Here is a 24,759-nt window from a genome sequence, read left to right as displayed (position 1 = left end):
GCTGAGAAAAAGATTGTTCCATGAAGCAATAAATATTCCAATGCCCATGTCTTCCAATTATTGATTTCTCATTTACATTTGTTTTAGCCATTTATTGCTCTTTTTTCCTGACCTAAGTGAGTTCTGACAAAATGTTTTTAAAGCTTTATTGTAGTGCCCAAACTAAAATGACAACATCTTTGCTTAGTGTAATTAAAACCTAAGATATTTATTACTTTAAAAGTGATCTCAGGTTGGAATACAGAAGAGAAATGACTTTATAATGGTTTATATTACATAAATTTATACAGCCAAGTATGTACTACAGGTAAAAAAAACAGAATCTGTGCTACTGTTACTACAATTGCTACTGCGACTATAAACATTAATAATATCATTATTGGGATTAGAATATAAAGAATTATGTCAATTTACTTCAAACTTGACAAAGATCAGCAGCCTAAAGAAAGAGATAACACAGTGCCACAAAGCTTCATTAAAGAGGTGGATTTTGAAGTTGATTTTCATGGAAGAAGAAGATAGAGAAATTTGTGTGGAGTGGGAAATCCAGTTATAGGCAGCTGAAGGTAGGATCTTGGACAAGTGATCCTTCGCTGAAGAAATACAGAGTTTTCAGCAAGTTAGGGAAGGGGAAATTGCAGATCCAAAGGAACAAGGTCATAAAGGGATTTCAATAGGAGAATAAGAATTTTAAATTGAAAACTTTGGGGAACCAAAGGCAAGTGAAGTAACTGGGCACAGTGACATATGAGTGGGACTTGATTTGGAATAAGATGAATAAAGCATGGCTCTGATTGGGGTATAGCTTCTGGAGGATCATGGATGTGAGGGCAAGCAGGAAGCAGGAAACCAGTTATCCGGAAGTGATGGAAGTATAGATGAAGATTTCATACTTCAGGTTTCCTGGATGCTGCATCTGAATGATCCAATATGCTCGGATGCCTGTCACACCACAGAAAAGAGATAGAGTATAGTTTTAAAGATTTCACAGTCAAAAAGCAACCTTTTCTTGAGGCCAGAGATAACTGATTTTACTGAGATTGCTGAAGATTAGTATACAGGTAAAGCAAACAAACAAAACAGCTAAAGGATTACTACATTTTATTGTGTGGGCAAATGAATATAAGAGTAGGGAGGATATGCTTTAGTTATACATTGTTGAGACAACATCTGGAGTATTGTACTGGCCACAATACATATGGAAGGGTGTTAATGCACTGAAAGCAGTTCAGTGAAAGTTTACGAGACTAATACCTGGTATTAGATTAGATTCCCTACAGTGTGGAAACAGGCCCTTCAGCCCAACCCCGACCCCGACCCTCCAAAGAGAAACCCACCCAGACTCATTTCCCTCTGACTAATGCACCTAACACTACGGGCAATTTAGCATGGCCAATTCACCTAACCTGCACATCTTTGGACTGTGGGAGGAAACCAGAGCACCTGGAGGAAACCCACGCCGACACAGGGAGAATGTGCAAACTCCACACAGACAGTTGCCCAAGGCTGGAATCAAACCTTGGACCCTGGTGCTGTGAAGCAGCAGTGCTAACCACTGAGCCACCGTGCCGTGAGCAATTGATTTATGTGGAAAAGCTAGGCCTGTATTGGCTGAAGTTTAGAAGAATCAGAGGTGACTTAATTGAAGCATATAAGATCCTAAGAGGACTTGACTGAATGGATAATTAAAAGATGTTTCCTCTGGATGGGAGCGTGTAGAATTGGGGTCACAGTTTAAACATAAGGGGTCATCCACTTAAAACAGAGATAAGAATTCCATTTTTTCTCTCTCAAAGGGTTATGAGTCTTTGGAATTGCCTTCATTAAAGCCAATGGATGGAGAATCTTTCATTGTTTTTAAGGCAAAGATAGTTGGATACATGATTGCCATGGGGATGAAAATGTTTCAGAGATATGCAGAAATGTAGATCTGAAGTTAAATTCAGCTTTAATATTATTGAATGGTGGAGCATGCTTGAAGGGGTGAGTTGCCTAACCTTGCTCCTCGTTTGATGTTCGTAGATGGAAATAGGCTCTTGATGAAATGGAGATGGAGTTAAAAACTCAGCTCTACGGTTAAAACAGGACGCCTAGAATGCAAACACTCTGGTTCAACTAGCTCAAGGAGAGTGAATGTTTCCTGTGGCATACTGCACATTCAGTACTGGGTCCCTTCCTGTTTGGTGTGTACATTCATGAAGTAGATGTGAATGTAGGAGCTATGATCAGTAAGTTCACAGATGACACAAATAATAATGGTCTGGTAAGTAAAGAAGAAGAAAACCTAAAACTACATGATGATATAGATGGATTGGTCACATGGCCGAAAACTGGCAATTGGAATTTAAATTTGAAAAGTGTGAGGTGATGCATTTTGGAAGAACTAACAAGGCAAGACAGTATATGTTGAATGATGGGACCCTGGACAATACAAAGGATCAGAAGGACCTTGGTGTGCATGTCCACAGATCCCTGAAGGTTGGACAGGTAAAGATAGCTAAGAAGACACATGGGCTAAGCATCTATTAGTCAAGGCATTGAAAACAAGAGCAGGGAAGTTATGATGGAGTTCTATATATTGTTGGTTAGGCCACAGCTGAAGTACTGCATGCTGTTCTGGTTGGCATACCATGGAAAGGATATGATTACACTGGGGAGGGTACAGAAACAAGTGACTGGGATGTTGCCTGGCATGAACAATTCAGCCATGAAGACAAACTAGATAGACTGAGATAAGTAAAATACTAGATAGATGTGGGATTTTTTTTCCTGAGGCACAGACAGATCAGCAGGGGAGAAACATTTCCCCTTTGGACAGGGGCCAATAACCAAGGGGCACAGACTTAGAGTTAGGAGCAGGAGGGTTAAAGGAGATTTGAAGAAAATATGTTGCATCCATAGATTTGTGTATATTTTGAAATCATTGCTGAAAAGTAGTAGAGATGGAAATTCTCAAGACGTTGAAGAACTATTTAGATTAGCACATGAAATGCAACAGCCCTGGGCCTAGTGTCGTAAATTAGGATCAGAATAGATAATATTTGATGACTGGCCTGGACATGATGAGTTGAAGCTCCTCTTTCTGTACTGTTAAAATGTCTCTGATTCCATGCTCCATCAAGGGAAGCAACCTGATTGGACAGATTCAAACATAAAGCTGTGAAAAGTTGGGTAAGGATTGAGGAAGCAAAAACTGTTCAAATACCTTTGAAACAAAGGGCAGTTGGTAGTAGGGCAGTTACTAAAAGGAGAGACCGATGTTTAAGAAGGGAGTCATAATATTAATTAAGAGAGCAAGGGTAACTTCCTATGAAATGAGAACCATTTACAATATCTGGTCCGGTGGGGCCTGGAAGAAAGACTGGGCAGTAAAAAGTTCATGAAGAATGACGCCCACGTGTACAATAGATGGGTCTAATGGATGAATTTGAAAGATGCATAGGGGGAAATGAGACGGGAAATTTTAAAAAAAAGAAAATGACACAGGTTCAGGGATAAAATAGATGGAAGCTTGGAAGAGGTTTCTAGGCTGGGTAAAGTGGAAAGTTGAGTCACAGAGATATACAGCACAGAAACAGAGCTTCAATACAACAAATCCACACTCACAATATTCCTAAACTAAATTCCTCCCAACTGCCTTCACTTGGCCCATACTCCTTCAAACCTTTCCTATTCATGAACTTATCCAAATGTCTTCTAAATGTTGTAACTGTACCTGCATTTCTTTGGTAGTTTATTCCACACACAAACCACTCTCTGTGTAAAAACCCACCATTGCCCCTCATGCCATTTTTGAATCCTTTTCCTTACACATTTAAAAGTATGCACCCTTGTGTTGAACACCCCCACCTGGGGGAAAAGACATTTGTCATTCACCTCATTTATGCTCCTTAAGATTTCATAAACCTCAATAAGGTCACCTCATGAAAACCATAGGTTTATTGTACTTTGTTCTTGTAGGATTAAAGAAGCTGAGTAGAGGATTATAAGATTAAGATTCAGGATTACATTTGCTTTTTGGGATGGTGATTGAGTCATCAGCAAACTTAGGAGAAAGAAGCAAAATTTCTAAACACTTCCAGCTTTCCTGCAATATCAGCAGGTATCATAGCAATTATTCCTACACTTGCATATCACAAGTTTTTTTCAAATTCTGACTTTGGGATACAATTGAGACTCTCCAGTTGAAGATGCATTAATTGAGGTTCTTTAAGACCTTCAAAGCAAATTATTTAATTAGTAAGAAGTATTGGGATATACAGGGAGTTTCTGTGATGCAGCTGGAACCTTTGTGCTGCTGCCAGTTCCATTGATTTTGAATGTTGGGGACCAGTTATCAGTGTTTGTACCTCTTGCTTATCTTACAAGTATCTGGTAAATCACACTGGGGGTACGTTATCTAAGACTGATAAACTAAACTAAGTGAGGGTACCATTAACTTCATCTGGTGGAGATAGGAAACATCACCCTTCAGATTTCACAAAGTCGGAAGGATGAAAAAGACAGTACTACTTTCCTCACGAGATGAAAATGGCTTTAAAGACAAAAGCCATCAAGATGTGTTCAGGGTACTCTCTTGATGGAGCAGACGTGTGGTCAACCAGGCTTGCAGTCATCACTTTGGAAAAGGTTGGGGCAACATCTCATATTTAGCAATGAAACCTAGTTGTTGAAATACTATTGCTTACCAACAAAATGACTGGTACAAAACTTCATCCAACCCTCAGAAAAAGGAAGGCACCAGAGGAAGAAATAATTGCTCAAAATGACAGTGTGAAAAGAATATAGCATCATATACCTCACCCAAAATTTCTTAAACATGAACAACCATTGAGTGAGCAATAGATCAAGGTATCAGTTTTAATATCAGGTGTCAAAATACCAATAAAACATTCATAAGCTTGTTAACTTTAATCATGAGATTTTTCTGAGATAAATGTTAGAAAGTGTTTTTATTTTCTAAGGAGAAACCCTAGTCAACCACATTTTTCAGAATTGGTGAATAACTCAATTTCGTCTAATTCAAAGCATATTTCAGATAGAAACATTAGACTATAGAAGAAGGCTAGTATAAAGTCTTTGTTTTGGCACTGAACCAAATACTTTTTGTGGTGATGATAATAGACTTATATCAAAATAAATCAGCTAACGTGCTGCCAGATGAAAGTCACTTTCACAGTGCTATTCTCTGAAGAAGATATAGACGTAATGCTTATATTCTTATTAATAAAAGCATCTGGAATGGATTTGTGCATCAAAGAAATTCAGAAAATGTCAATTTGGAAAACATGTTTCAATAAGATGCTGGTGAAACCTCAGAAAACAAACGCCAGACGGACTTCAGAAGTTCAAAAGGAAGAAGCCTTGGTTTATGATAAACAAGTGCCAAATTTGCTCTGTTAAGTGAACAGAATAAAAAATTTCAAATTACTACCATATACCATGACATGATAGCATTAGAATAATATCACACAATTTCAGAGCTGCACTGGTAATTAATTTGTCTGCATGCATCATCTCTGGTGTTGGAGTGTAATCGTTTAATGACTTGGAAGAAGTAATAGAGAGTTTGAAGACCACATAAATTAAGAGGCACAGTAATTTGTGCAGATGGGGGCAAAAAGTTACAAAAGGACATAAGCAGACTGAATGAGTGGTCAAAACTATTGCAAATGGAAATTAATAATTGGGAGGCTGAGGTCAATCTACTTTTTCTAAATGAAAGACAAATATTTCCATAAAATCAGAAGACTAGGAGCTATGGAAGAGCAAAAGAATTTAGTTCTGAGGAAGGGTTACTGGACCCGAAAAGTTAAATCTGATTTCTCTCCATAGATGCTGACAGACCCGTTGACTTTTTCAGCAATTTATGTTTTTGTTTCTGATTTCCAGCATCTGCAGTTATTTCAGTTTTATTTAGCAAAATAATTTAGATGTCCAATGGCACATGATATCAGGAGTCCACACGTTAAAATAGTAATCAAGAAAGCTAACAGAATCTAACAAAGGCTTCAGCTGCAGATAGTGACACTGAGGGAGGGCACTGGTCAGGGCAGCAAGGACAAGTGAATGGACCCTTTCTGGAGAACATCTTTTGGGCTAAGCATTTTCATGAGAAGGAAGATTTGACAGGCAAAGGATTTCCTCAACCAGATGTAAACCATAGTTTTAATTCCAGGTAGGCAATTTGTCATCCATATTTAATGATAATTTACATTCATGTCTGTAATGCATTGACTTCAGTGGTATAAAAAAATCCTTGCTTCATCATCTTTGGGCTTTTTAAATCTCATATTACAGGATTTTAAGCACTTGCCTCAAGGGAGGCCTCGCGTGAGGTATTATTGAGGCATGAGTGAGTGACAGCTGCCTGCTGAATAGAGAGCTGAGGACAAACTTGTACTGCCTCTTTTGGGATGTCTTATAGAACCACATGTCAAATAGACAGTGGCAAGGCCACTAGTGAGACATCCCTTAGAACTAGAATCCCATGGGGGATGTCTCAGGTGCCGAGAACTATTGGCCAATCAGAGGCTGACAGATCTTATGGTCAGTCGTGCCACACAGGACTGCCACAAAGACAACATGAAGCATTAAACAAACTATATACAGTCATAGAGTCATAGAGCTTGACAGCATGGAAACAATCCCTTCAGTCCAACTCATCCGTGCTGACCAGATAACCCAAATTAATCTAGTTCCATTTGCAGCACATGGCCTATATCTGTCTAAACCTTTCCTATTCTTATAGCCATCCAGATGTATTTTAAAGTTGTAATTGGTCCAGATTATTTCCTCTGGCAACCCATTCTATATCTGCACCACCCTCTGTGTGAAAAAGTTGCCCTTAGGTGGTGGCACAGTGGGGTGGCACAGTGGTTAGCACTGCCTCCTCACAGCACCAGAGACCCAAGTTCAATTCCCGCCTCGGGCAACTGTCTGTGTGGAGTTTGCACGTTCTCCCTGTGTCTGCGTGGGTTTCCTACAAGTGCTCTGGTTTCCTCCCACAGTCCAAAGATGTGCAGGTTAGGTGAATTGGCCATGCTAAATTGCCTGTAGTGTTAGATGAAGGGGTAAATGGAGGGGAATGGGTCTGGGTGAGTTGCTCTTTGGAGGGTCAGTGTGGACTTGTTGGGCCGAAGGGCCTGTTTCCACACTATAAGTAATCTAATCTAAAATCTTAGCTTAAACCTATGCCCTCTAGTTTTGGACATACCTACTCTGGGGAAAAAACCTTGTCTATTCACCCTATTCATGCCTCTCATGATTTTATAAACCTCTATAAGGTCACCTCTCAGCATCTGATGCTCAGGTGAGATAGCCTCAGCCTATTCAACCTCTTCCTATAGCTCAAACCCTCTAACTCTGCCAACATCCTTGTAAATCTTTTCTGAACCCTTTCAAGTTTCACAACATCCTTCCAATAGTAGGGAGACCAGAATTGCACATAATATTACAAAATTGGCCTAACCAATGTCCTGTACAACTGCAATATGACCTCCCAACTTCTGTACTCAATGCTCTGACCAATAAAAGAAAGCATACCAAATGCCTTCTTCACTATCCTATCTATCTGAGATTCCACTTTCAAGGAATTGTGAAGCTGCACTCCAAGGTCGTTTTGTTCAGCAACACTCCCTTAGACATTACCATTAAGTGTACAAGTCCTTCCCTGATTTGCCTTTCCAAAATGCAGCACCTCACGTTTACCTAAATCAAACTCCATCTGCCACACCGCAGCCCATTGGCCCATCTAATCAAGGTCCCATTATACTCTGAGGTAACTTTCTTCACTGTCCACTTCACCTCCAATTTTGGTGTCATCTGCAAATTTACTAACCTTACCTCCTCTGTTCACGTCCAAATCATTTCTATAAGTGATGAAAAGCAGTGGGCCCAGCACCGATCCTTGTGGCACATCACTGGTCACAGGCCTCCAGTCTGAAAAGCAACCCTCCACCACCACCACCCTCTGTTTCTTATCTTTGAGCCAGTTTTGTATCCAAAAGGCTAGTTCTCCCTGTATTCCACATGATCTAAACTTGTTAACCAGTCTACCATGAGGAACCTTGTTGAATGCTCTACTGAAGTCCATCATAGATCATGGCCATGGCTCTATCCTCACTAATCCTCTTCGTTACTTCTTCAAAAAGCTCAATGAAGTTAGTGATACATGATTTCCCATCCACAAAGCCATGTTGACTATCCTTAATCAGTCCTTGCCTTTCCAAATACATGCAAAACCTGTCCTTCAGGATTCTCTCCAATAACTTGCCTACTGCCAATGAAAAGTCAATGGTCTATAGTTCCCTACTTTTCCTTACCACCTTTCTTAAATAGTGGCACCACATTAGCCAACCTCCAGTCTTCTGCACCTCACCTGTGGCTATGAATGATTCATCAGCAAGGGGCCCAGCAATCACTCACCACAGAGTTCTAGGGTATGCCTGATCCATCTTTACTCTTGGTATAGCTACTAAGCAAAGTAGAAAGAAGCTATGCCTGAGTGATGCTAAATCATGTGAATTTAAGCTTGGGTCTCTCAGGCTTCAGATAAGATGTCTTCTCTTATTAACCTCTGTACAATGTCGTGTTCAATAAATCCTTTTGATGTTCACACGCAAGATATAGATCTGACATTACTCCAGGTATATGGTGGAAACAGAGGTGAATCACAGCTTGACATAAGAAATTATTACAGGAAATCTTTCATAACCTTTCATGAATCTTCAATAAATGATTGATCTTACTTAACTAAATGCAGCACAGGACAGGCTGAACTTTGCAAACAAAGCAAGCCTCTGAACTGGGAAAACAGAGATTATCCTTCCAATCAGACCATTGACTCTGACTATGTTTTCTTCATGAATCAGAAGAATTCTAATGAACCAACAAGACAGCAATCACAATGGGAAGGCTTACTTCCTGTTACTGTTTGTGGTATAAAAAGATGCATCAACAATAATTGTATCTAACCTTTGATGCAGATTGTTATATATTCAATTGGATGGATCATTTTTACTTAGTTTGCTCAAGTAGCCATAAGTTGTGAAGGGAATGACTTCAACTTTGAGTACAGAAGTTTACAGGCAGACCACTTCGTTCTGTAGCAAAAAGAAATATTTGTCCCAAATCCTGGGATAAACATGATGTATTATTTTTGTGTGAAAGTAACAGACTGATATGATGAATTCTGGGAGGCACATGCAACGTTAAACAGCAGAAAAACACATTTCAAATCATATGCAAACGAAGATGTGACAAATCTTTTGGATGCTAGGTCCCAGTTATAAAAGGGAAGCTTCAGGCCATTCTAAGTCACACTTTAGGTGGGACAGGTACAAGAATCAGAGTAAGGGTCCAGATTTGTGATATGCCTCATGACGATAGAGAAAAAAGTTACATGTAATTCCCAATAAGTTTGTTTTTTTTGCATGCGTGGCTTTAAACATTTTTCAGTTAACATTTACTGAAGTCACTCCAGTCTTAGCATTGAGATTGGAGTAGACCCTCCATTTTCTTCAAAACAGACACAGAAAATGGTGGGAAAATTTGGTGCCAAGAAGGCAGCAGCCACCTTATGGATGGTGCTTTGTTTTTTGTGTCATCTTCTGGAGAAAGACTTGTGATTTTAAAAAGTGGATGACAATCATATTCTGGTAGACCTCAAGGTGACAGCTGCACTAAATTATTAACCAACTGGCAGCTTCCGAGGATGTAGAATCTCACATTCTCAGCCCACAGATGTATCAAGGCCATTACTGATGCAATTTGTGACAAGTTTACATTGTTTCATCTCATTTCCCCATGACAGGATCAGTACTATAGCTTGGGCAGTGGGCAGCACAGTGGTTAGTACTGATTGCCTTCCAGTGCCAGGGACCTGGGTTCAATTCCCTCCTCGGGAGACTGTCCGTGTGGCATTTGCACATTCTCTCAGTGTTGGTTTGCTCAGGTTTTTTCCCACAATCCAAAAGATGTGCAGGTCAGGTAAATTGGTCATGCTAAATTGTCCAAAGTCTTAGGTGCCTTAGTCAGGGGGGGATGGGTGAGGGTAGGTTGCTCTTCAGAGGATTGGTATGGACTTGTTGGGCCAAATGGCCTGTTTCCATATTGTTGGGAATCTAATATTTTTTAAAAAACTGATATCCCCCAGTACAGGGTACTTTAGACCAGTCACAGATTGCATTAAGAGCAGCATAGCACTGCTTACTTCATCACCAAAACAGATTTTCATTCTGTCAATGTACAAACCATCTGAGATCATTAGTTCCACATCTTATATGTCTGAGCCAAGTATCCTTGAAGTGGTCATTATGGCTATATCCTTTGGAATGTTTATATTCTTGCTTCAGTTCAAGAGCTAGATGCCTTAAAAAGATGGCTGCTGGGAAACTAAGGCTACTTCTGCTATCATGGCTTCTAACCCTTTTATACAAGCCACTGACTGAGACAGACCATAAGACATAGGAGCAGAAATTGGGCCATTCAGCCCATCGTGTCTGCTCTGCTATTCAATCATGGCTGACAGGTTTCTCAACCCCATTCTCCCTCTTTCTCTTCATAACCCTTGATTCCTTTGATACTCAAGACCTTATCTAACTCAATCTTAAATATAGTCAATGGCCTGGCCTCCACAACCTTCTGTGGCAAAGAATTCCATAGATTCACACTCTCTGGTTGAAGATGTTTCTCCTTATCTCTGTTCTCAAGGGTCTTCCATTTACTCTGAGGCTGTGCTCTCGGTCCTAGTCTCTGCTACCAATGGAAACACCTTGCCAACATCTACTCTGTCCAAGTCTTCCATTAGATCCTCCCTCATCCTTCAAAACTCCATCAAGTACAGGCCCAGTGTCCTCAAATGTTCCTCATATGTTAAGCTTTTCATTCCTGGGACATTCTTGTGAACCTCATCTGAACATGATCCAAGGCCAGTAGGTCTGAGATATGAGGCCTAAAACTGCACACAAGATACATGGATACAATGCAGCCCATTCTTTCACCAGTGAAGAAGATGATAAATGTTGAAGATGAGCTTCCAATGCTTGGATCAGTCCAAGAGATACCTTACAGCTCAGTCGATATGGAATATGCCACAAAATACTTGCATGCCTTGCTCTGCAGAATTGGAGTAGCAAAGAGGTGATGGAATGAATACTGAAGAGCTGAAAGAGTAGCTTCAGTCTTCCAAGGAAGAAGGTGATGGTATTAAGCAGGAGAAACATCAGATTAATACAGCAGTGCAATGTCAGGTACAACAAGCCAAACAGGATGCAATTGACACTGGATTCCAACAGATGTGAGTTGGATGAAGTCATCATTAATTGACTGTAATATTGTTGTTGTTCAAAAGCAAGTGGTTTGTCCCTAGAAGACCTATACAGCTTTTCTTTGCTTGTTTATTCACTTTTCCTGTTGCTTGATACAAACTATCATCAACAATTGTTTTTAGGCTTTCCAATATATGATGCTCCCACATCAAATGATATCAAGATGTCATGCTCCATCAAATGTTTATGAATGATTTGCATTACTTCAGAGTTCTAACACAGTATGGCACCAAGGACAGGCAGCTTGTGTAGCTTTATTCTTATTGATACCCTTGCTATGACAGCAATAACTTAGTGAGTATGAGGTTCTATTTCCTCTGTCACCCATGTGTCCTCAGAAGCTTTACTTTATCTTTTACTCCCATTTGGTGCACTGTGAAGCCTTATACTTGGCTGATAGCATTTGACTTGGTGAAGGGCTGGGCTTTAAATATGGTGCTGTGTTGCCAAACACAGGGGGTCATTTCAGGGGGTCATTTCAGAACAGAAATGCGGAGACATTTCTTCAGCCAGAGAGTGGTGGGCCTGTGGAATTCATTGCCACGGAGTGCAGTGGAAGCCGGGACGCTAAATGTCTTCAAGGCCGAGATTGATAGATTCTTGTTGTCTAGAGGAATTAAGGGCTACGGGGAGAACGCTGGTAAGTGGAGCTGAAATGCGCATCAGCCATGATTGAATGGCGGAGTGGACTCGATGGGCCGAATGGCCTTACTTCCACTCCTATGTCTTATGGTCTTAAACCCTGGAGGTACTGGCAGTGGCAGGCATTGTTGTGCATCGGATAGCAAGACCGTACAGTAGAGACCTGGTGCTTGCATAATCAGGTAGAGAACTATGTGAGATAACACGCTAGAGCTTACAGAGAGAAAAGCACCATGATACTTCTTAGAACTGACACTTAGCTAATTTCTAGTAAAATTTAGCCCAATAACGCGTTGCTGTGAATTAAACAACAAAATTAGGACATGTGATGAATGCTGCCAAATTTATTCACTTTTGTTATGAATAAAGGTATAAATGATAAGTCCACTCATGCTGTAATATAAAAGATAATGATAATATGCACACATGCACTGTCTGACCATTTAGTTTCTCACAGAATACAGGATAAATGCTAGAATGGGACGACACAATGTGTATTCTGAAAATATTTGAATTCAAAGAGTAGGCAAAATAATTCTTTGATGCAATTTAAGTTTGGAACAATTTGTTTACCAGCTCCATCAACTAAAAGAATAATTTATCAGAATATGCATCCATTTCATGAAATTATTAAGTTCGTGTCACTAAAAGAGAAGGTGGAATGCAAGTATAGCAACAATGAAATTAGCAATTTCTTTTCCATTTATGTCACACAAATATTTGATGCCTCTGCCGAAACCAGGAATGGTATCATAAACAAGGCAACATTCAATGCCTTCTTTCATTTCCTGTCACCTTTGGACAGGGCAGGTTTTCAATGTTTCGCAGCAGAACAGGAAACTAGTTAGATCATTTTGCTACTTCTCCTTATCCATTATATCATCATTATATTATGTATTCAAACAGTAAGCAATGATACAATAGACATATTGCACTTAGTTCACTGTAACAGAGTCACTCTGTCTTTACATTTTAAGTTAATGGATCTAAAACAGAAGCGACACAAAAACAGTAATTTCTGGAAAAGGTCAGCAGGTCTGGCAGCATCTGTGGAGAGAAATCAGAGTTAATGTTTCAGGTCCAGTGACATTTCCTCTTCTGAGTATGCATCACTTGGACCTGAAACGTTAGCTCTGATTTCTCTCCTCAGGTGCTGCCAGACCTTCTGAGCTTTTCCAGCAATTTTTGCTTTGGTTTCTGAATACAGCATCTGCAGTTCTTTCAGTTTTTAAAACATAATGAGAAGTGAGGCTGTGAGTTCAGGATCATCCATTTTATGCTTCCAGCTACAGTCAAAATTCCCTCAAAAGTGCTGACCCTCCAACTAAATTTTTGCATTGAAGGGAAAGTTTGCTCGTATAAGAATCCACAGATGAAAACAACAAAAAAAAACACAGGATCACTTCAAAAGCATAATGTAATTCAGCACTTTATTGTCACCTGACACTTTGACACCGATCCCCACTCTGCAACTAGCTGACCATCATACCTGCTTGTTGTAGTCAGCATTTCTATGCAGATCTGATTTTCAGACTAGATAGCAACTTCTAAAAAGCCACTTTGTTTGCCCACTCCCCATTAAAAAAAAGCTTGAAACAAAGTTATTGTTTCCAATTATGGAAAAAGCTGATTCTGACGTTCAGAGCAGCGAATACCACCTGCATGTTTTAGAACATATAACTATCTTCACCTCTTTATTCCCACTTCATTGTGCTCAGTCTGTGGTCATTCTTTGGCTTTAACTGAGCTTGGAATAGGCACTAAAAATATGTATGAAAGTTTCAGATGTTTGTGGCATTTATAAAGTTAATCTCAGAGTTAGCACTTTAAATATTAAGCACCTGTGTCTTGACGTATCCCATATATTTATTTCTCCCCAAGGATTTAATTTTCAGAATACGGAAGGGGATAAAATATCTCAAATGTATTACACTACAGCTAACAAATCAACATTGCAATCAATTCATAACATCAGAGGCATAGCAAAGTAGGCATCCTGCTGCTTTGTACAAGTTAAGCACCTTAAGGTAAAACAGGTCTTGGTTTCCTGATGCCCCAGTTAGTATTTTTTAAATTCATTCATGAGATGTGGGCATCACTGGCCAGACCAGCATTTAATGCCTGTCCTTTATTGCCTACAGGAAATTTAAGAGTCAACCACATTGCTGTGGGTCTGGAGTCATATGTAGGCTGGACCAGGTAAGGATGGGAGCTTGCTTCCATTAAAGACATTGATGAACCAGATGTGTTTTTCCCAACATTCAATAACAGGTTTATGGTCATTATTGGATTCTTAATTTCAGATTTTTCATTGACTTTAAATTCTACCATCTGCCATGATGGGATTTAAACCCAAGTCCCAAGAATATTAGTTGAGTCTCTGGATTAATGGCCTCACAATAATACCACTAGGCCAACTACAGTTTGGAACACAATTGGGTGAAGTGGCCGTTTTAGGTCAGATCTACAGTCTCATCTTCTTATCATTGCCACTAAGAAGAAGGGGATGTCCACCAGTGTCAATAGATGAGGAAAGGAAGAAGAAACAGTCAGTGTTCTTACTCTGATTTCTGACACATTGAAAGGAACATGGAGTATGGTTTCTAATTCCTGCACCTGACAGTATTGGAGTGTTGAGGCACAGAAAGTTCAGGGACACTGAGCAGAGTCTGTCAGGAGTAAGCAATCTTTTCCACCTAACCTTCCTATCAATGGTCCCAGGTACTTCAAGAGTTTAATCTGCAGAAACTAGAAAACCTATAATCCTCTGTTTAAATATTGGATTAGAACGGTTGAAAATTCCTTGCATCATTACAAGCATATCAATGGCCCAGATTTTGCAGTCTCATAACTGTACAACACATTAATCCGACATGCATGCTTCAGATTCTGTAATGGCTGCAGATTTAATCAAATAATTGCTTTAGTTGTTGTCGTGACAAACTTTACCCCATTTTGGTCAGAACAGTGTTTAATGAACAACTGGCAAAGCGTCCTAATCATCCAGCAAGGTGCCCCAAACCTTGGACAGTTGTACTGGTGAAGTGGGAATTTAACTGCTTAAAGGGGTTTATTGCTAAAAAAGAGAAGTTGTGATAAAGTGTGTTTTTGTTTTGTCATTCCTTATCTCAAGTTTGTGTTTCATAAACTTGCTTTTGGGAAAGATCAAGCTCAAGTACCCTATTGATTAAGACTGGTCAAGAACTATCAATCCTTACTGGTCAGATCAGTTAGTTTTGACAGAAAGTGAAGGATAACTTATCTGGCCTGTTGTACCACATCAAATAGAAGATGGAATTATCTCTCTGAATGATTTGTAAGAATTAAGTAGACTGTAATTTTCAAAATTCAATGCTAGAACTTTTCTCCCACAGCAATAATAATTTTGTTTTGGAAACTTGCTTTCATCTTGACACATTACTTGCAGAAAAATGACCTAATAAAATTGGATTAATGAATGTTGATTCATACAAGGCTTTTACATTAACTGGCAGCTGTTTTTATACTTGGCATTAATGTGCTTGTCAAGCTGGTCACAATCTATTGCCATGTTTCTGCGCAATTTGAAGGAACAAATAATACGACAAAACTTTGCAAAAATGATGACATATTGAGTTGGTACTAAAAAAAGACTGTCTCATTAACTGGTACATCTTCTGCAGTGTTGCAATTGTCATTGTCATTAATGTCCAGGAGATCATTTATCTTTGGATGAATCAGAATTTTTGTAATACCATGGCTACATTTAGATACTGACATTGGCAGCATTTGTGTAAGATGACTGAACTCAAAACTACCACAATGACACAAACTTCCGATTAATGGTCAGATCAATACTTTGCGGGCTTCCAGATTCTAATAAGTAAAAAGTTTAAAAATCTAATTTGACAGCACCACTGCTAAAGTCAGATACTGTTTGATTGTCAGTTTGCATTCTATTGCAAACAGAGTACAATGAAAGACAGCAAAAAAAACATGATCTTTTAACATACGTTCACAACTGCATATGAGCACATGACATTTAAAAGTAATACCATTCCTACAATTTACACTGTCCATGCTTATCATACACAGCCATTTGCACCATCACCATTATGTCCAATGGAAAGGTGTTTCTTAAATGTTCATAATCATGTCAACTATTTCTTACAATTCTGTACTTATAAATTTCATTAATCATTTCACTGAACTGAGGTAAGAATAGGTCTTCAAGCAACTGCAATCAAGTGTTCAAACTGTTAACAATGAGGGGAGGTAATTCATTGTTTCAATTTATTAACATTCCAGTGGACTTAGAAGGCAAGTCATGTTAGAACAAATGTGCATGTCATATTCAATGTAGATCATAATAGAACTAAACTTACGAAAAAAAACCTAAACATTGTTATAAAGTTTATAGCCAAGAAGGGGTAAGTAACGGGGCTCAGGTCTCTGGCACGGAGCCTGTCCCCGTTACTCAGAAGGGAAGGGTGAAGAAGAGCAGAGCAGTAGTAATTGGGGACTCGATAGTTCGTGGCACAGATAGGCGGTTTTGTGGGAACGAGAGAGACTCACGTTTGGTATGTTGCCTCCCAGGTGCAAGGGTACGTGATGTCTCTGATCGTGTTTTCCGGGTCCTGGAGGGGGAGGGGGAGCAACCCGAAGTCGTGGTCCACATTGGCACCAACGACATAGGTAGGAGGAGTGCTGAGGATGTTAGACAGGCTTTCAGGGAGCTAGGTTGGAAGCTTGGAGTTAGAACAAACAGAGTTGTTGTCTCTGGTTTGTTACCCGTGCCACGTGATAGAGATTCGAGGAATAGGGAGAGAGAACAATTAAATGCGTGGCTTCAGGGATGGTGCAGGAGGGAGGGGTTCCAGTTTTTGGATAACTGGGGTTCTTTCTGGGGACGGTGGGACCTCTATAAACAGGATGGTCTACACCTGAACCTGAGGGGAACCAGTATCCTTGGGGGGAGGTTTGCTAGTGCTCTTGGGGGGGGTTTAAACTAACTCGGCAGGGGCATGGGAACCCAGATTGTAGCTTCAGGGTGCAGGGCCTGGAGTGTAGGGAGGTGAGGAACATGGCATCAATTTCCAAGGAGGGTGCCTGTAAACAGGGAAGTGGCTTGAAGTGTGTATACTTCAATGCAAGAAGTATACGAAATAAGGTAGGTGAACTTGCAGCGTTGGTTGGTACCTGGGACTTCGATGTTGTGGCTATTACGGAGACATGGCTAGAACAGGGACAGGATTGGCTGTTGCAGGTTCCGGGATTTAAATGTTTTAGTAGGTTTAGAGGTGGGGGTAAAAGAGGGGGAGGTGTGGCATTGCTTGTCAAAGATAGTATTACAGTGGTGGAAAGGACGATGGATGAGGACTTGCCATCTGAGGTAGTTTGGGCTGAGGTTAGGAATAGGAAAGGTGAGGTCACCCTGTTAGGAGTCTTTTACAGGCCTCCTAATAGTCCTAGAATCATTGAAGAAAGGATTGGGAAGGTGATTCAGGAGATGAGTGACAGTAATAGGGTGGTTGTTATGGGGGACTTTAACTTTCCTGATATTGATTGGGAAAGCTGTAGCTCAAGTTCGTTAGATGGGTCAGTGTTTGTTCAATGTGTGCAGGAGAGTTTCCTGACACAATATGTAGACAGGCCAACAAGAGGTGAGGCCATACTGGATTTGGTTCTGGGTAACGAACCAGGCCAGGTGTTAGAATTAGAGGTAGGTGAGCACTTTGGGGATAGTGACCATAATTCGGTGATTTTTACACTCGTGATGGAGAGGGATAAGTGTGTACTACAGGGCAAGAATTATAGCTGGGGTAAGGGAAATTATGATGCGGTGAGGCATGATTTAGGATGTGTGGCTTGGAAAAGTAGACTCCAAGGCAAGAGTGTAAATGATATGTGGAACTTGTTCAAGGGGCAACTATTGAGTGTCCTTGATAATTATGTACCTGTCAGGCAGGTAGGAAAGGGTCGTGCGAGGGAGCCGTGGTTTAATAAGGAATTGGAATCCCTTGTTAAATGGAAGAGGGCGGCCTATCTCAAGATGAGACGTGAAGGTTCAATTGGGGCGATTGAGAGTTATAGGGTAGCCAGGAAGGACCTGAAGAGAGAGCTAAAAGCAGCAAGGAGGGGACATGAAAGGTCCTTAGTAGATAGGATTAGGGAAAACCCTAAGGCTTTCTATAGGTATGTTAGGAATAAAAGAATGACTAGGGTAGGAATAGGTCCAGTCAAGGATAGTAGGGGGAAGTTGCGTGTGGAGGCGGAAGAGATTGGGGAGACACTGAATGAATACTTTTCTTCAGTATTCACTCAGGAACAGGGCATTCTTGTCGATGAGAATACTGAGGCACAAATAAGTAGAATGGATGGCTTTGAGGTATGTAGAGAAGAGGTGTTGGAAATCCTGGAAAAGGTGAAAATAGATAAGTCCCCTGGGCCTGATGGCATTTATCCTAGGATTCTCTGGGAAGCAAGGGAGGAGATTGCAGAGCCATTGGCCTTGATTTTTATGTCCTCTTTGTCTACAGGAGTAGTCCCAGAAGACTGGAGGATAGCAAATGTGGTTCCCTTGTTCAAAAAGGGGAGTAGGGATAGCCCTAGTAACTATAGGCCGGTGAGTCTCACTTCTGTTGTGGGCAAAGTCTTAGAGAGAATTGTAAGGGATAGGATTTATGCACATCTAGATAGGAATAATGTGATCAAGGATAGTCAGCATGGTTTTGTGAAGGGCAAGTCGTGCCTCACAAACCTTATTGAATTCTTTGAAAAGGTGACGAAGGAGGTTGATGAGGGTAAAGCGGTAGATGTGGTATATATGGATTTTAGTAAGGCGTTTGATAAGGTTCCCCATGGTAGGCTACTGCAGAAAATACGGAGATATGGCATTGAGGGTGAGTTGGAGGTTTGGATTAGGAATTGGCTGGATGGAAGAAGACAGAGGGTAGTAGTTGATGGCAAAGTTTCTTCATGGAGTGCCGTCACTAGCGGTGTTCCGCAAGGATCTGTTTTGGGACCATTGCTGTTTGTCATTTTTATAAATGACCTGGAAGAGGGGTTAGAAGGTTGGGTGAGCAAGTTTGCGGATGACACGAAAGTCGGAGGAGTTGTTGACAGTGAGGAAGCATGTGGCAGGTTACAGCAGGATATAGAGAAGCTGCAGAGCTGGGCAGAAAGGTGGCAGATGGAATTCAATGTAGCTAAGTGCGAGGTGATTCACTTTGGGAAGAATAACAAAAAGATGGGGTACTGGGCTAATGGTCGGATACTTGGTAGTGTGGATGAGCAGAGGGATCTTGGTGTCCATGTACACAGATCTCTGAAAGTTGCCACCCAGGTAAATAGTGCGGTGAGGAAGGCATATGGCGTACTGGCTTTTATTGGTAGAGGAATTGAGTTCCGGAGTCCTGAGGTCATGATGCAGTTGTATAAGACTCTGGTACGGCCGCATCTGGAATATTGTGTGCAGTTTTGGTCGCCATACTATAGGAAGGATGTGGAGGCATTGGAACGGGTGCAGAGGAGGTTTACCAGGATGTTGCCTGGTATGGAAGGAAAATCGTATGAGGAAAGACTGAGGCACTTGGGGCTGTTTTCACTAGAGAAAAGAAGGTTTAGGGGTGACTTGATTGAGGTGTACAAGATGATTAGGGGGTTAGATAGGGTCGACAGTATGAACCTTTTCCCGCGTATTGAGTCGGGTATTACAAGGGGGCATAGCTTTAAATTAAGGGGGGGTAGATATAGGACTGATGTTAGGGGTAGGTTCTTCACTCAGCGAGTCGTTAGTTCATGGAATGCCCTGCCAGTAACAGTGGTGGACTCTCCCTCTTTATGGGCATTTAAGAGGGCATTGGATAGGTATATGGAGGATAGTGGGTTAGTGTAGTTTAGGTGGGCTTGGATCGGCGCAACATCGAGGGCCCAAGGGCCTGTACTGCGCTGTATTCTTCTATGTTCTATGTTCTATGTTCTAAATTACAGCTAGTGACATCAATAGATGACTGCTTTGAAAGGAAACAAAGGAATGTTAGAGTGGTACAAGATATGGATGGGTTTAAATAAGATAAAGGAAGAAAAACTGTTCTTGTTAACTGTACAAGGACCAAGGGACACAAATTTAAAGTTTCAGGTAAGAGATGCAGGGAAGATGTGACTTTTTTGTGCAGTCTGTGGGAATGATCTGAAAATTACTATCCATGAAGATTCTGGAGGCAGGAACAACTATTTCTCAAGGAAATCTGAAAGATTTAAACTTGGAGATAAAGGAGTGGGATTGATTGGATTGCTCTGTGAGGAGCTGCTGTGGATTCAATTGGCAAAATGGATCCCTTCTGTGCTGAAAATGATTCTACCCTGTAAAGTCAGGTGGATGAATGCATTAAGCATTTGTTCATTTCCATCAGCAACAATAATTGTGGGTTTATATTTTTAATTGAAGGTTACATAAATGTAATTTGGTTGTATATGGATCTAGTTTCATGCTTGTGATTTGTTTAATTAAATTATGCTCTAAATCACGTGCATCACTTCATTTAAATAAAGGCTGGAGGAAAAATATGTAAATCCCAGCTATTGATGGTGAAATAAGTCAACACCAATGTTCAAATTAGACTTATTGTAAATCATATCCAATTTTTCATCACATTTGATCTTAGAATCTCTACATTGTGGAAAGAGGGCCTTCAGTCCAACAAGTCCACACCAACCCTCTGAAGAGTAACCCACCCAGACACATTCCCCAACCTTATTATCCTCCATTTACCCCCGACTAATGCACCTAACGTACACATTCCCGAACATTGGGGGCAATTTAGCATGGTCAATTCAGCAAACCTGTACATTTTTGGATAGTGGGATAAAACCAGAGCACCCGGAGAAAACCCACACAGACACAGGGAGAATGTGCAAACTCCACACAGACAGTCACCCAAGGCTGAAATCAAACCCAGGTTCCTGGCGCTGGGAGGCAGCAGTGCTAACCACCAAGCCACCATATTCGTCCTTGCAGTGAAGTGACAGTTAAAATCTCTACTTAGAGACTCATTTCTCAGTCTTCTTGTCAATGTCAGCTTTTATGAATTCAAAATTTTTATAATGTCTTCCCAACTCAATAGAAAATAGAAACTGATTCAGTGGTAAATTCTAATGCACATGTAATGAGATATAACAAATTGCTGGTGTATATCAGTTTCAACTCATTGCCAATTTACTATCCCAACTGAATTATGTGATATTTGGAAGTGTTATAAATGTTTAGCAGCAGTACAAAGGTTAAAGTCTATACCATAAAGTCAGGGTTTCTTTCATTAATCAAGGTAGATGGTAGAAAGCTCTTTTCTATGTTTCAACACTGTAAGTAATCTAAAAAAAACATTAATATTCTTTGAGAGACAGAGGTAGAACTGAATTGTCAACCTATCCGTTTAAGCATGCAATTAAGAATATTAGTTATATTATAAAAGAAGTATAGTACTCAAAATCACCATCAAAGACCGAGTTAGATTTTCTTCTTGTGAATTAATCTGAAAGAGCATGATCAATTGGAAGCGCCATTACAAAATTCTCAGGAAACCCAAAGTGATTTGTGCTATTTCTGAGATACTTAATTTTATTTTATAAGTATGGTGATTCTAGCTGATGTTAGCACTGGACAAGTCAGATCCCAGGGTGGAACCTGGCTTGTCAGGTCCAATGAAGGGATGATGAGATCAGCCATGATCACACTGAATGTTGGAGCAGACTCAAATGGCCTTCTTCTGCTTCTATGTAATATAGTTTGTCCAATTGTATTGGGAAATATTATCCTTCACACAACATCACTAAAATATTATCCAATTATTTACTGTCCATTGCTGCTTGTGGGAACTTACATCTTGGGAACATATTGTTTACATATACTTCAAAAGTGACTTAATTTGCTGTGAAGCACTTTGGAACAACTTGGGCTTGTGAAAGGGGATGACAGACATTTGCTTCTTTTCTTCACGTTGTTTCTTTCATTCCAAATTTAGCTTAAACTTTGTCTTTTACTTGTTTGAATCAGTTACACCTTTCACTGTTGAATTTACTGTTGTGTTATGGATTTTACATTTTCTAAACTGTTTATTCACTATTTTTCTGTAAAGTAACTGCGCAGTTGCCTCTATTCAAGCTGAAGGTTAATTTTTCTAGTTGTCAGAACTCAGCCTTTGACACCAGCGAACAGTCTGTTTTTATTCCCTTTTCCTTGTCATTTCCAGAGCTTAGCTGTCTCTTCAGTTTCTCAATGACCAAAACTGGACATCAATCTTATGCTATGATTGATGTGCCTTAACCACAGCTTTCTCTGACTTTATCTCTATTCGCTTGGCTCTAGAAGTTAGCATTTTTGAAGAATTTTGTTTCGAGTTATGTACAGTGATTGGGAATGCTGAATGTCAAATTAGTTAAAATGCTTGGATTGTGAGTTACCAGTTTTATGGGGCAGATGCCAGATCTAAACTTCTGAATGGTCTCTATCTGATTATTATAATGGCAAGTGTTTGAATTTAGCCTCAATTAAAAATACCTCAAATAAAAAGTTGCAAAGGTTAGTCACAGTTATAGAGATATACAGCACAGATAAAGACCCTTTGGGTCTGAGCAAGCCAAAAACCTTTTCCAAAGGAAAACAAGCACAGTCTGTCCGATCTCGCTTTGTAACTGGAAACTCTCCAGCCCAGGCAACAAACTGGTAAAACTCCTTTGCATCCTTTCCCTCATGAAGACTGACAGAGCTTACAGATCTTAACTCTCGACAAGCTACAGTGTGTATTTCATTTATTATTGAAATCAGCTCTTGGTAGAATCATTGAAGATTTGAAACTCCACACAACATAAATTGACTATTGCCCTTGCGTAATTCTGTTGTTGCAAGATTTTCTGCTGATAGCTTCTATAATATATCATTCCATTATTTTTCTTTAAGTTCTAAAACTGTGAGTATGCTCCATTTCTAAATTGCCATAAATTGGTCATACATAACATGTGGGTTAAAGTTATCATTATTTATTCATTGGTATCCTAACTATCTTGAGTCAAATCTTATTTCTGTATAGTTGCTTAGTGCATAATGTTTTTATTATGACCTCAAGGAAGAGCAGCAATCTTTGGAAAGAAATTTAAACTCTTCGCTATTTACAAAAAGAATTAAACAGCAATCTTTCGCACTTTAGACAAAAAAAGGTATACAAGAGTACAATAAAACAAGTAACTCTAACTTAACATTATGTTTTTCATAAACACTTGCATTATGAATTCAAAAATTGCAACAGATAATACCCAAGAGTTCTCTTTTTGTTACATGATTTTGGAGGTTTCTCCTGGGACAAAATAAAAGTATCTCATAGCTGTCAGGAATTCATTTTGATTTGCCGTATTGTTCTTGGAATTCTCTGAGATTTGAGATTTCCTGGGTAAAGTCCAGCTAGGTGATTCTCCAACTCTTCACTATCTAACCATTTCACAATTATGGACACCCTAGCACAAAAAAATGGCTTCACCGCTCTCTTGTCAGTCACTCCAAAATGAGAAAATATTTTTGGTTTCTTATCGATGTATTTAATGGGTCTATGGCTTCCAGTAGTTTGGAGTTTTCTGCTTGCATTGAAGCTGCTTAGACTATTACAGACAGCTTGTGAGAGATATGAGATTATTGAGTTAGCCATGCCAGATTTTCAGATCAAGGGCTTTCCCTCCAAAGGAAGCAACACAGAAGGTAATAGGAGGGACAGGAAATCAGGTGCATTCATTTGCCCTCTTTCACCAACTCAGAAGTTACATTCTCGACAGGAAGGCCAAAGGTTAACATTTCAGACTTATTAAAGCCTGTTAGTGGATAATTAATAACCAATTAAGGGCTTTGTCCTGCCTGGGCTGCTATTACTTCAGTTCTGGCAAGAGCAGAAAGAGTCAGCCTACCTAACTGTTAATCGCTGCAAGCTTACCAGGTCAGAGTGCAGTTCTCTGGTCTGCATTAATTTGTGCAAGACTGATAGCCTGGACCTAGGGAAAGGCAGTGACTTCTGAGAGTCACACACATATCACTTGCTTCTAAACCCCTTAGCTCCCTCCTCTGACCGGCAATTCCAGGAACCAACAAGCCCCCACCACCTTGCCAAAATCTGATCCCCCAAACATTACCCACCTTTCTTGCCTGTGATCTTGGATCTGAAGGTTTAGGATCTGATGTTTCAGGAGCAACTGCGGCCCTGTGCCATGATGCTGCCAATTTCTGGATATGGTGGTCTGCTCAGGTGGACGGCACTTCCTGCTCTGGCTTTGTGATTCCTGCAGAAAGGTCACTCAGCCACAGTCAATCAGCAGCCTGATTAATGTACAATCTGTCTATATTCCTGAAAATGCTATGCAGTGCATTGCTCTCCACAACACTTTCATGTTTTTGGACTTATTCCACCCTGTAATTCATTTCCTAATCTCATGCTTAACCAAAATATTAAACTCACGCTTCCTCAAACATTACTTCATCCTTGATTGGATTTCATTTGTCATTTTTTCCTTATAACTCTATGTTTGTTCATTGTTAAAGGTCAAGATCCTGGAGTTAACTAGTCTTATTTGTTATAATATTATGTTCTACAGGATGTTTACATTCAAACAGTGACAGATCAATAAACAAGTGGGCAAGTGAATGCTGAGTAACTCCCTTGGGAATGGGTGGGTCTTAATACACATTTACTACTCAGGAAAGTTAAGCAGTCATCGCAACAACTAATTCTTCAAAGAGCAATTACCCTTCCAGGGTATATAATATCATTTT

At 40.0% G+C, this 24,759-nt stretch overlaps 1 long non-coding RNA gene across 1 annotated transcript in view; it reads right to left on the bottom strand.

Moving 5' to 3' along the window:
* LOC148146126 (uncharacterized) overlaps nt 1-24,246 on the bottom strand; it is a 91,550-nt gene extending 67,304 nt beyond the window's left edge. Inside the window, exon 1 of the long non-coding RNA XR_015760781.1 lies at nt 24,127-24,246. This is a non-coding gene — a long non-coding RNA (uncharacterized LOC148146126). The remainder of the gene's footprint in view (nt 1-24,126) is intronic.
* Nucleotides 24,247-24,759: the final 513 nt, after the last annotated feature.

Source organism: Chiloscyllium plagiosum, unplaced genomic scaffold (assembly GCF_037043375.1).
Source record: "Chiloscyllium plagiosum isolate Xiang-an unplaced genomic scaffold, Cpla_swu_hap1 HiC_scaffold_21, whole genome shotgun sequence".
NCBI classification, from domain to species: domain Eukaryota; kingdom Metazoa; phylum Chordata; class Chondrichthyes; order Orectolobiformes; family Hemiscylliidae; genus Chiloscyllium; species Chiloscyllium plagiosum.
The sequence above is the reverse complement of the archived record's forward strand: the minus strand, read 5'-3'. Positions and strand labels throughout refer to the sequence as shown.